The following is a 12,845-nucleotide window of genomic DNA, read 5'->3' on the forward strand; positions in this document are numbered from 1 at the left end:
AAAAAACAATAAAGAGAGAATCAATTAAAATTAAAGGACATAATTGAGGTTCTACAAGGACATTAATTTAGATGTTAAATGACTAGTGAAGACACTAATAAATCAAACATCCATCAACTGAAATGATACATAAGAAATCGAAAGAGTGACTACTAATCGAAACCAAGATACATCGCTTCTCTTCAAGCCTCTCTTGTTTATTTGTCTTATAACAAATTATTTGTATTAGTTATTTGGATTCTAACATCCATTTCTTGATTCCAAAAGAGATAAAAGTGAAACTAAAATAGTAAGAGAAAAACTGTGTATGTATATATAACGTTCAATCAACATTTTTGTACTTATAATTTTGAATTCTACTTTGCATGGGGCTAGTTTTGAGAATCGAAATTTAAAATAAGTGTGGGGATTTTCCATAAGAGTAGAAAATTCATTTGTGTATGACTTGTATAATGGATATGGATGGAATTGTTGTTTAGACAACTTTTTCATAGTTAATTCAAATTTGAGCACACAATTATAAAATGTAAGTAAACATACTATAATGACCTTGCATCACGAATTGGAAATGTTTGTTGATGTATATATCAGTGGAATTTGCAAAAACTTAGTTCTATGCAATTTGAAAACCCTAGTTTTATGGAATGTGAAAACCTTAGTGATGTGGAATTTGATAACCCTAGCTTTGTGGAACTTACAAATCCAAGTGTGTGGCTAAGGTTTCTTATTTTGGTGGATGCCCTATGAAGCATTCAAAGAGTCTCACTTGTTCCATCTTGTACTATAGTATGATGGTTAAGGCTAAGTGTGAAAATCCTTGTTAATGACTAAAGAGAAGTGTGGATAATGTCATTTGTTCCTAAGAGGCCAACACAAGTTTTCTCTTTATGAACTTTCCCTAGGATGTTATCTTTGTTCATTAAATTTATGAATTTTATGAGCTAATGAAACATTATAGGGATGGAATTGTTGTTTAGACCCTTGTGACTAATTTATACCAAGCACACCATAATAGACTCCCTTAAGTGACAAATTTAAGCAGCACACTTAAGTAACATAATTAATTGATGCCCCATAAGAAATATACATACTTGTTACGCTTAAAAATGAAACAAATAGTCAAACTACCATAAGTGACCTAGTTAAACATCAATGTACTAAAACACACTCTCGGGATGATACACAGATCCAAAGTGACATATTTATATTCAATTTCGTCCCATTAAATATTTTCATACAACATGAAATCTTGTTTCCACATACCTAATGGGAGCTCGTGCCCAAACCATGAGAGAATAACTAATGCCCTAGATACAAAATGACATATCATGTTGCAACTGCGACATCATGGCTAATGTACATAATGGCTCTCTCAATCACCGTCTCAGATTCGTTTAGGGCCGAATGAAATGCATGCGAAGATTCAATTCTCAGTACCCAATCAGATAAATACCCAAGCAGATAAATACGATTAAATACAGTGATCAGGCTTCCACGTTGCTTCAGTATCTGTCCAAGTCTGCGCCATACCGCCGTGGCACGCAATGGACCAGCAGGAACGAGCGACTCTTACCGCGGCCGCCTTCTCAGAGTTTACATTCCGCCTTTGAAGAAGGAGATAGGATGAGTTTAAACGTTCAACAATTTGGTATTTTTGGATAATTTTATTGGAACTGAGTTATTAAAAAAATTGGAATTGCAATGTTCTGTATTTTTATTGGAAAATAGGTTTAACACTTTTAAAAATTCAAAATCGGCGTATTTACAGTTCCACGCGTTCAAAGTTATAATTTGTCAAAAAAATATTAGAAAAATAAATCACCGGAATCGAAATCGTTGAATATTTAGAATACTCTGGAGGCGATAGAGTGCCATGTCACACAAGAACACACCGGAAATATTCTATATTGATGACTCATTATATATCAATTGTAACAGAGGGATATAGAATAGATTAGCATAATTTCAGTTTGCTCAAACAAGATTTTGCAGACATTTACAATTGCTCAATAAAGGTCCGACCGCTATCTTGCCCCACGAAATCACAGGTTAGAGATGTTGGTCTTGTTACAAACAGGCAAGGCCGAAGCAGAATCGTCGAGCGTCCGACTAGATATATCGGCTACATCACTGCGCGAGCGTAAAGGTCGCAAACTGGTCTCTCCATTCGAACCACGCAGTGAGATAATTGAAGCTCGAGAGTCCCGGTGTCGCAGTGATAAGGTCACAGCTCCCGAGAAGAAAATTACTCTGTTTGCCCTCAGGCTTGCAATTCTGGAGAAGGCCACCACGGGCTTGGCAGCTTGGCCTTCGTCTGGGCCACCGTCGTCCTCCTCGGAGGGTTCGCAGCAACCTTAAAAAAGTTAGACTTCTGGTTCGTGAGCATAATATTGTTGACAGAAGGCGCTCGCATCTTCAGCCGAAGCCACAAGCTGGAATGGCAACATGAGACAACAATAATATCTGTGGCCACGCTCAGAAACGACGCCAAACTGTTGAGTCGCAGGTTCTCTATTAATGGGAACAACTTTATCTTAAGACGAATCTGTGGGTGCTTTAAACACAAGAAAAACCAGAACCGGAAGATCAACATCCGGGAAGTAAATTCTGCTGTCGAGAATCATGATTTATTGAAGAGAACTTGGTCCTCGTCTAGGATTCAATTGATGCCTTATACCGGGTGGCTCTCCATATCCAGAAATGCTAGTCAGATGCTTTTCTGGCTTCAATTGGTGTCGGCTTTGACATGCGTTGCCTTGTCCCTCTCTCGGCTAGCCAGGCAAGACTTCGGCGTTGATTCAGGTAGCGACAACATGAATCGGAAAGCGTCTCTCATTATTTTGGGGGATGCAGAGCCCCTGTAACATGTTGGTTTTCGACTCGGCTACTACAACCTCTTGTGGCCGACCCTCAAGGTTTTCCGGAGGAAGATGAGGATTGGATTCCTAGGATGCCAGAAAAACACCGCGCAAAACCCTGAAGACGGGAAGATAACATTTGAAATTTGAAATTTTCAGCGCGAATTTGGGCATTGAATGGAGGTAGGGAGATGATTTACTGCCGGAGAATGCCCATGGCGATACCATGGGGGTGGGGTATGGTGCTGCATAAGATGGCATAAGATGGGGGTAAGCATTAATGACCCAATAGCATGGGATCTATTGGTTGCCCGCTATGACAAATGGTCGAAGAGACCGTTGGCTCCTCCGCTATTTAAATCTAATATGTCCGACACAAACTCCAACGTCACTTTTTATATATAAATTTGAAATTTGAAATTTTTACCCATTTTACATTTACATATGTATACACAATAAAATTATGTAACTTGTAAATTGATTTTCTCCAAGGTTGATGATTGTGTGTATTCTTATTTAATAAATATTACCGCAAACTCGCTTTATTTAGAGAAGTTTATTATAAATGAAAGAAAGGGCTCATTAAATGATATATAAAATATATAAAATTTAACGTATATATTATAATTAAAAAAAATCGAATTGTATATATATATATAAAATAACATTTTAAAAACTAAATATGAAATTAATTAATGGGTAGAGAATTTCATGTATGGTAAAATTGGAAAAATTAAAAGCTAAATATCAAATTAATTAATAGGTAGAGAATTTCATGTATGGTAAAATTGAAGAGAATTTCATGTATGGTAAAATTGAAATCTCGATTAATTGTTTAAATTTTTTTAGTATATTTGGTTTGGAAATTTAGGTGTTGGAAAATTTATTTTGAGTAAATATCTAGTATGTTAAAAATGGAAATTTGAAATTTAAAATAATTGTGTAAATTTTTAAGTATATTTGGTTGTTTTATTAAAAATTTCATTGGGAAATTTAGATAGGGAAAACATATTTTAAAGTAAATATTTATAAATATATTATTGTTGGGTATGAATAATTTGATTAAATTTTAGGATTTTCTCTTCTAAATATTAGATAATTAATCTTTAAATAATAGTTAATTTAAAATATATTAGGGAATAACTTTTATTAATCAAAATATTTTTTATTTAAAAAATGGTAAATATAAAAGGAGTGGTCTATATGGTGACTTTTCGGAAATGATGTGACATCGGTCTGTAAGTCTTACATGCCCATTGAGATCGCGATGCAATGTACCGTCATTGCTCACGATTGTACCGTTTCTAGCGTACCACTCCGACTTACTGTTCCCGTCCGTCCATCTGCACTTCGTGCCTGGTAATCCGTCGATACTGACAGTGCATTATAAAGAATTAGAAATGGTACATCCACACTTCAATGATACAACTAGCGCAGCGTAATTTTTGAATTTTTAAAATTTCATAAACTTGCTCTACCACATTCCTCCCGCGTGTAACTTTTTGAATTTTTAAAATTTCATAAACTTGGGCTTTTTCCTCGGGCGCCTAATTTTTTGTTTTTTCTTTAAATTCGTGAACCTCCTCTGCGCTTTCTTTTGCATCCCTGTTAGCATAGTTATCTTAGTGGCCAGGAGATCTCAAGAGACGGAGATGGTCCCTCTATTCAACAGGTTTGAGAACTTTTCATTTATACAATTCCTCTCTATTTACATAAAACGATGGTGCTAGTAACTCCCTCCGGATAAACTCCATCCGCTTAGGTGGACTATTTTTTCTGCCTTGATAGATTTTTTACTTACTCTTTTCCAAAGAATTAATGAATTTATAGCTTTTTCCATTTAAATTTCAAGTTAATATGTGTGACAGGATATTTCGGTTTTTTCATATCATATCATTAAAGTTTAATAGCTTTTTCCATTTAAATTTCAAGTTAATATGTGTGACAGGATATTTCTGTTTTTTCATATCATATCATTAAAGTTTATCTCAATGTTTACTTGATAATATTTTTCTATCATAATCCTCTGCCAAAAGTACGTGAAGGAGGTGTTTAGATATAAACTTAAAATATAGTAAAATATATTTAAAAATAAAATATATTTCCATTATTCTTGGTGGGGAATCAATGAGGAATGTGTTTAGTTGTAAACTTAACATATTATTCAAAATAAAATCTTAAAATATATTAATATATAAAAATGCTTATAACTTATTGATTTCGTTATTTTAATGTATATAATTTAAACGGTTTAATAATAAAAAAATATTTATTTCTTTAAGTTACAGATTTAAATAGGTATGTTTTTAAAATTTTAATATTCAAATATTTACATAAAAATAATAATAATTTTATTACATTAAAAATTAAATAAATAATAATATTTTTTTTATTTATATATGATTTAGTTTATTTTAATGTGGTATACCATTACTTCATCGCATTTTTGAAATATAAATTTTAAAGAAATTTTAATTTAAATTATTTTAAAAGAAAAAAGAAAAATAATTAAGGAGAGTATGATTTTAATATATTTTCAATTTATTTATTTATACGATAATACTTTTCCATTAAAATATAATGATTATTTTTTCCTTTTAAATTGAGGAAAATATTCAATCTGTATACATATTTAAGAATTTTCTAAGATTTAAGTATGATTGTTAATATTCACAAAATGAAAATCATGAAAACTAAATTTAAAAAAACCATTTATAATATTTAGGTATATAACAATCAACAATATTTTAAGGAATTTCAAATCTAATTTGGAATTCATAACACAAGTTCAACTAGAATTATGGCATTGGGAATAAGATTATTAGAGTTTGGAAAGTTTATTATGGATATCTAGGAAGTTTTGAAAAATGATATAATAGATTAAAAAATAAAATCCAAATTAAAGGAAACATTTTATTCTACTCTCTTATGGAAGCAACTCATTTCCTCATTGAGAGCATGACTATTAAAAGGTTAAACTGCATGGAAAACAAGAGGCTATCTAAAATAACTTCAAAGTCTAGCCACAACCACTTTTGAATTAAGTGGGATGGTATAAGGAAGCATTATGTTGGTTAGACCATGGAGGTGTAAAGGAAGAGATCATTTTGCACATTAAAAAATAATATTAGAAATTATGGTGCCATGAGGAGTTAGAGATATTCACATTGTTAAAATAAAGAAAAAAAATTCATGAGTTTAATTCTCAAAACCTTTGAGTAAATCCAAATTTGAAAATTTTTGTCATGCTTTTAACATTTTTAAGGTTTTAATTATTCAAAACTAAGGTGATGTTGAAATGTTTTTCGCTATGTATTTCAAGCATAGAAACAAAATTGTAAATAATTTACTTCGATAAAATTTAAACTTCAAAATAATTGTTGCACTTTCAGTTTTTTGACCTTTTAATTCAACCAACACTATAGTGATCTTGAAACACTTTTGCTTAAAGTTTTTGAAGCATAGAAACAAAATTCTAAATAATTTCAAGTAAAAATTGTAACACCCCAGGTTACATGAAAGAATAATTATGGTTACTAAGTTCATTTTTATGTCTTGTTGCATTAATTTATTTTACGTTATGATATGATGATCACTGAGAAAGCCATATTACAATTGGTTACCTAATTAATGAGTAATTAGGAGTTCACATATGTTAATAAAAGATAAACTGTTTGCAATAGTTAAAAGAAACAGTTACACCCTTGCCTTGGAAAGGGAAAGATTGAGGGGAAAAAAATGGAAAAAGACTATCCTAGAGCTGGGTGGAATAAACCAGTGGGAAGTCACTCAAATATAGTCAAAAGAGTATAGGACTTAAGGCTGGACAGTGAGTCTTGACGTCCAAGGTACCCAACTGTAGCTGGATATAATTTAGTTTCCAAATGAATGGACTTATATACTGACAAGTTTAAATCAGATAAGTATCATAGATTTCATTTGGGAAAGGATAATATTAGATTATAGAAAGTTATTTGCTTACAAGAACAGAATCATGTAAATATTCATCAAAAGGGGCAAACAATGAATATACAGTAATGCATAATAGTTAGCATATAAGGAAACCATGCTTGTAACATTTTCTTTAACAAACAGTGCATATGCAGTAATGCATAACAACTAGCAAATAATGAAATCATGCTTGAACCATTTTCTTGACAAACAAAGGATATACAGTAATGCATAATAACTAACAAATAGCGAAATCATGCATGAAGCATTTTATCTCCGTATGATATAGCTACCTCACGTAATTAGAAGCTGGTGAAATAATCCTTTTGAAAGAATCAAATATAATTTATAAACAGTGACAGAGGGAATAATAAAACCCTAAGGCGGAATTCCTCCCTCGATAAAGGGTGAGAATCATTATTTCAGATAATTGTAATAAGAAAGCCGAATAAACAAAGCAGACAGGAGACAATTCCTTAACTATTATTTAAACGGATACATCAAAGTGGAAATCGAAAGATAAACTAGTGTTTCAGAAAGATTGTATTATAGTTTCATCCCATGTGTATCAAATAATACTTCCAGAAAGGCTGTAATAGAGCCCAATTCTATACACATATAATTCATTAACGAAAGCACATATATCTAACAAAATAACAAACATAACCTTAATAGTCTACAGAAATCAAGTCGTAGTATGTCCAAATTGGAAGAAAGGACGAAAGGCCCTCGAGTTCTCAGTTCCTCAAGATGTAAGTATTATAGGGAATTTAAATTACATACAGACTTGCAAAAAATGCAATAGATTTATGAGCCTAGAAGCCCCAAAAAAAAACCTATCTACATTTCAATTATGAAATTCACCAAGAGCGGTATTTTAACCATTCACACAGTCTTTCAAATAAAATAAGAATGCGATAAGTTCAGGCTAAAGCCTTCCGCGAGAGCAAATCTTCCACACGCAAGCAAATCAAAATAGTCAAACATAGGGAACCCGTGGAGACATTTTTCCAACTTGTGAATAGTCATGGAGAATATAAGTTCGCCTGATCTCTGGAGACGCAGACATAATCACAAAAATACCCCAACAGTAACAACAATTTACCTGCAAGTTCACTCACAGTCATTCTCAGAACCTTTTGGGAGAATGCATGTCTTGTATTCAAACAATAAAGAATAATAATTGGAGAATGTCAACCTTACCTAACTTCGGAGAGCTCCATCCGTGGGTCGTCTGTCTTCCTTGCACAAAAACATTTGCTCAGTTAGGAAAAGCATAAATAAGGCAAACTCTAACAGAGATGCCGATAGGACATAAGCTTACCTTCTTGAAACTGACGTTTGAAACCAGCACCCTTCGCCGAGCTTGAGGAACCTCGTGACAATCTTGGCCCACAAGAGCCATTTTGTTAACCCTCTCTTTCGACAAGAATTGAAAACAAACATCGAACGTATCTAGTAATGGAGAACTGGAATTAATGAGGGTAAGGGTTCTGGTTACCTCCCTGCGAAGGATGGACAAACAACATCATAACTCATGGACAAGGAGTTGCAGAACCAACTAAGAAACTTATAGCCGAAGTCATTACACAGTGGTCGATACCTCCACTTCCAGGTAGCAAATGACCTCCTCTTTGCTGGAGACAGTGAGTTGGGTAATATGAAAAGCCCTAAGCCCTTCTCACCATCGGATCACCCCATCCAAATCGACACACGAAAACCATACCAATTGTCACAGCCAGATTCAACTGATGGATAGACGCACGCAGTAGAACAAGACAGAAGCAAGCCGTGTGGCTGAGTGTACAGAGGGTCTTTAATTTGGAGTCTGCTGACGGTCCTAATGCCTTGAGGGAGACCATGTGACCCATTAAAATATGGAAGAGACAGATAAGCCCACTGTGTAGCAATTAATAAAGTGTTTAATTAATAAATATGCCATAGAAATCCTTGTCTACCTCCGTGGCATAATATTTAAGAATTGGTTTACTGCATAAAATTATGGTTGGTAAATAATATATATATATATATATATATATATATATATATATATATATATATATTATGTTCTGTACTATAGCTAAATGATGTTACAAATGGTATCAGAGCTCAGGTTTGTACACTGAGACTCTTTGGGGAATATATATATATATATATATATATATATATATATATATATATATATATATATATATATATGCAATGAATGTGATTTTTTAAATTTAATTAAGTAAATATGTATGTGAACATAGAGACCCCCTAAACACAAGAAGGGGCGGAATGCAGAGGAGCCTAGGGCCACCGAATCTGCCAAAAACAACTTATGTGAATGCTAACCATGATATTTGGATACAGTTGGGCAAGGAATCTTGCCAAGCTAATGAAATTTTATTAGAAATCGTTAAGCCGCTATGTGCTAAGATGACAAATTTAAGAACAGATAATGAACGACTACGTCTAGAATAGGAGAAAATTCTCAGAAGTCTATCTAATCGACAAAACTGATGACATCCAGACCCCAGTGCTGAAGATAGGGAGAAGACCCCAATGACTCAGCATGGAGAGGAAAATGCTGAGTCATGTGAAAAACATGGGGAAGACGAAGAAGGAACTTGGACAATGTTATTGACCAACGCAAGACAAAATGACACAAATCTGAATTACAAGGAGAATTTAAAAAGATTACACTGTTACTCTTTGAAGGGAAATCTAAAGAAGAAGCTAAATCTTGGTTTATTGATATGAGCAAATATTTTCATATTTATGAGTACACTAATAAACTGAAAGCGCGATCAACAGTTTATCAGATAAGAGGTAAGGCTACCCTTTAGTGGGAAGAAATTAAAACAGTAAGGAAAATTGACGAGGAACAGGTTACGTGGAATGAATTCCAAAGTAATTTAAAAAGAATTTCAAAGACAAGTATCTAACTAAACATTATTATGACAAAAAAGCAAAGGAATTCCACGAGTTAAGATTGTGAACCTTAACCATGGATGAATATGTGTCACGATTCACGTCCTTACTACGCTATGTGCCTTATATGCAATGGGGAAAAGCTAAGATTCAGCGTTTCATTAGTAGTCTACCCAATTTTATGAAGGAGAAACTTGAGTTTAACTACCCAAAACAATGGATAATGCAGTGTGAAAAGCCCATATCTACTATCAGCAAATGAAATAAAAAAATGAAAGACCTCAAAGAATGAAAAAAGTTCCAATAACAAAATCCCGCTTCTCTATGACGATGCCTTTCCATGGTAAAAGCCATATTGGCGGAGAAGTATGTAAAGCATCTCATCTAGCATTGCTTCGTACACTGCTTTTTTTTATCGTGGATAACGCAGAGGCATCCGAAAATATGGTTTCTGTGGACCCACCTCGACCTGCTTCACCATAACCTACACAATATGGTTTTTGCGGACCCACCTTGACCTGCTTCGGCAACGCCTAACCAGCCATCCCCAGGGTATTTAATGCCCGGGGATATGCACGCAGCTTAGCCCGATAACACGCAAAAGTCCAAATATTATTTAATGCCGAAACTCCCCGCTCCCGTGTTATCGCGTTAACCAGCGTGCATATCCCCGGGCATTAAATACCCTGGGGATGGCTGGTTAGGCGTTGCCGACCTGCTTCAGCATAACCTCAACTTCTTCCTTCTCCGTAATCATCCCAAGGCTGACCCCATTGGTTAGTAAGATGATATGATTTGATGAATCTTTATGCCATGAGAAATGGTCGGAAAGACCATTGGGTCCTCCGCTTTTCGACACAAATTCCAACGTCTCTTTAAATTTAAATATGGATTTTGAAATTTGCAAATTTAGGATAAGCTATATAACACGCACTCCAATGTGTAATATCCCTATCGTGATTAACCCTGAGTAAAAGTAATTCTAAGTTACAAAACTTACGAATCAGTTATTGAACCGATTCTTGTTTTCCATGGAACTGAACGAGGGGAAGCTTCTCGTCCCTTTGACATTTGTATAGTTTCTCCGCGTGCGATCGTGGGGGTATGGATCTGACGGTTAGGCTTCTGGAGAGAGGGTTGAGGTAACCACCTTCCCCTCAAGCTCCACGTCTGATGGGTATTCCTGCGATGAGGCTAGGTTTAAGGGCGCTCTCCAACGGCGGGATGGCTTCGGAGAGAAATGGCTGGGATAGTTAGCAGTTAGTATCGGAACTGATTCTTGGATTCGGAACTGATTTTTGGTATTGAGAACTGATTCTTGGTATTGGGGGTGGACAAAAGGATCAATGACGATTACCGTAGGAGGTGGAGCGTCTCTAAGGGAAGTTATAGATGCTGCTGCTAAACATAATTTGGCTCTCCCTCACTCGCCCTTTTGGGAGGGGATTACCATCGGAGGGCGGCTCAGCACCGGGGCACATGGCAGCTCTCTGTTCAATAATGGAAGTGCAATTCATGAGTATGTTGTTGGCATGAGATTGGTGGTACCTTCGCCTCCGGGTTATGTGAGTGTTGTGAGCTTCGATGAATCCCATCCAGACCTGAATGCGGCTAAGGATTCTCTCGGCCTTCTTGGAATCATTACGCAGAGAGTTGTTAGCTGTGTCGTTGGAAACTACAACATCTCTCGTAGAAGACTTGCGTGGAAGCGTTGTTGATCCGCTGAGATCTATGGACTGTGTAAAGTCGTTTTGAAATCTATTGAGTGCCAAGTGTGGATCGAGCCTGTGTGAACACTTTGAGAGGAGGTGCGCCCAACTGGTGAAAGGTTGGAGTGGTAAAGTGCTGCCGAAGGTGTGTTGCAATGAAACATTGGAAGACGTCGAAAAAGGCATTACAGCTTTTCCAGAAATACATCTTGAATTTGAGCCTGTCGTGGCTGTTGCGGCTGTTCACGCAGAGTGAGTATGTGTGCCAGCTCTTCGTTGGAGCTATAATGCTGCAGATCTGAGGCGGGGGGCCTCCAGACTTGAGTTCAAATATGCAAGTTAACAAGACCTGAGCATGCGCTATGGCGACCAGTTCTTGAAGAACGTGGAATAAACGTGTGGACATAAAAGCTAAGTATATGTAGTTTTTCTTCTAGAAATTACATGTGAATCTTGTGTTAAACGCTTTAAGATTCTAGTTAACTTTTGATGTTTGAATATGTATTACATGAATGAAGCTATTCATGTTATAGTTTTGTTTGCAAGACCATGGGAATACTCGTGTACGAGTATTAATTTCCGCCTTGGTTTTAGAATGCAGTTTAATATACAAGAACGACCATGTTTATTCACTTTTTTGCTGCTATTTACGAAGATTTATCTTGGACAATAGGAATCTGGTTTTGATTCTTTTCTCGGTTTTACATGAACTAATGAGTTAAAACTCTTAAAGAGAGTTATGCATTAGTAAACATTGTGGAGGTCAAACAGTATTATTTGGGTATATATGCTAGTTAAATAGTAAGTCATGCTTGCTTACGCATATGAGTGGATGCTAAAGGATCTCTTTCAAACATTGATTATTGGTTCTTTAATATGGTATCTAATTCTTGTTGCCCAAGCTTGTTGTCAACAGCATTGACAGGAAAACGATGGCGAATGGTGCCACAGAAAAGTGATGTTTAAGGTTGTGGCAGGAAGAGGATCAAGGGTCCATGCAGATGAGTTCGAGTTGCAGGAACACACATTGCTAGAACAATCATGCCACAAGGAATATTGTATGTGGCGGTATGTAAATAAAAGATTACATGAAAATTGTATTAGCTTTTAGCTAGTTATGTGACAGCTTAATGATAATTCATTGTAATGATTTTAATAACAATGGTTAAGGGATGAAATCCCTTATGAGCCATTGAGTTAGGGGTGAAAACCCTCACGAGCGTTTAATAATAAGATTAAACGTTTGCTGGTTTTCACCCTACGGGGTTTCCAGGGTATATCAGTGTTCAATGGTGTGATTGATGTGATTGCCTTTTGTGTCAATTGGATGATGTTGAATCCTTGATGTTGATGGTTCTTTATTTGATGGCATGATCATAATGTCCAAATTAATATGGTTATGGAAATCGTG

General features: G+C 35.2%; 1 pseudogene; it reads left to right on the forward strand.

Annotated features, from left to right (window-relative positions):
• Positions 1 to 11,071: 11,071 nt before the first annotated feature.
• LOC149235418 (putative L-gulonolactone oxidase 4 pseudogene) lies at positions 11,072 to 11,443 on the forward strand (annotated as a pseudogene).
• The last annotated feature ends 1,402 nt before the right edge of the window (positions 11,444 to 12,845 follow it).

The sequence above is a fragment of the Pinus tabuliformis genome, chromosome 8, assembly GCF_031772625.1.
Source record: "Pinus tabuliformis cultivar Carrire ecotype Pingquan chromosome 8, CPIR1, whole genome shotgun sequence".
In the NCBI taxonomy this organism is placed as follows: Eukaryota; Viridiplantae; Streptophyta; class Pinopsida; order Pinales; family Pinaceae; genus Pinus; species Pinus tabuliformis.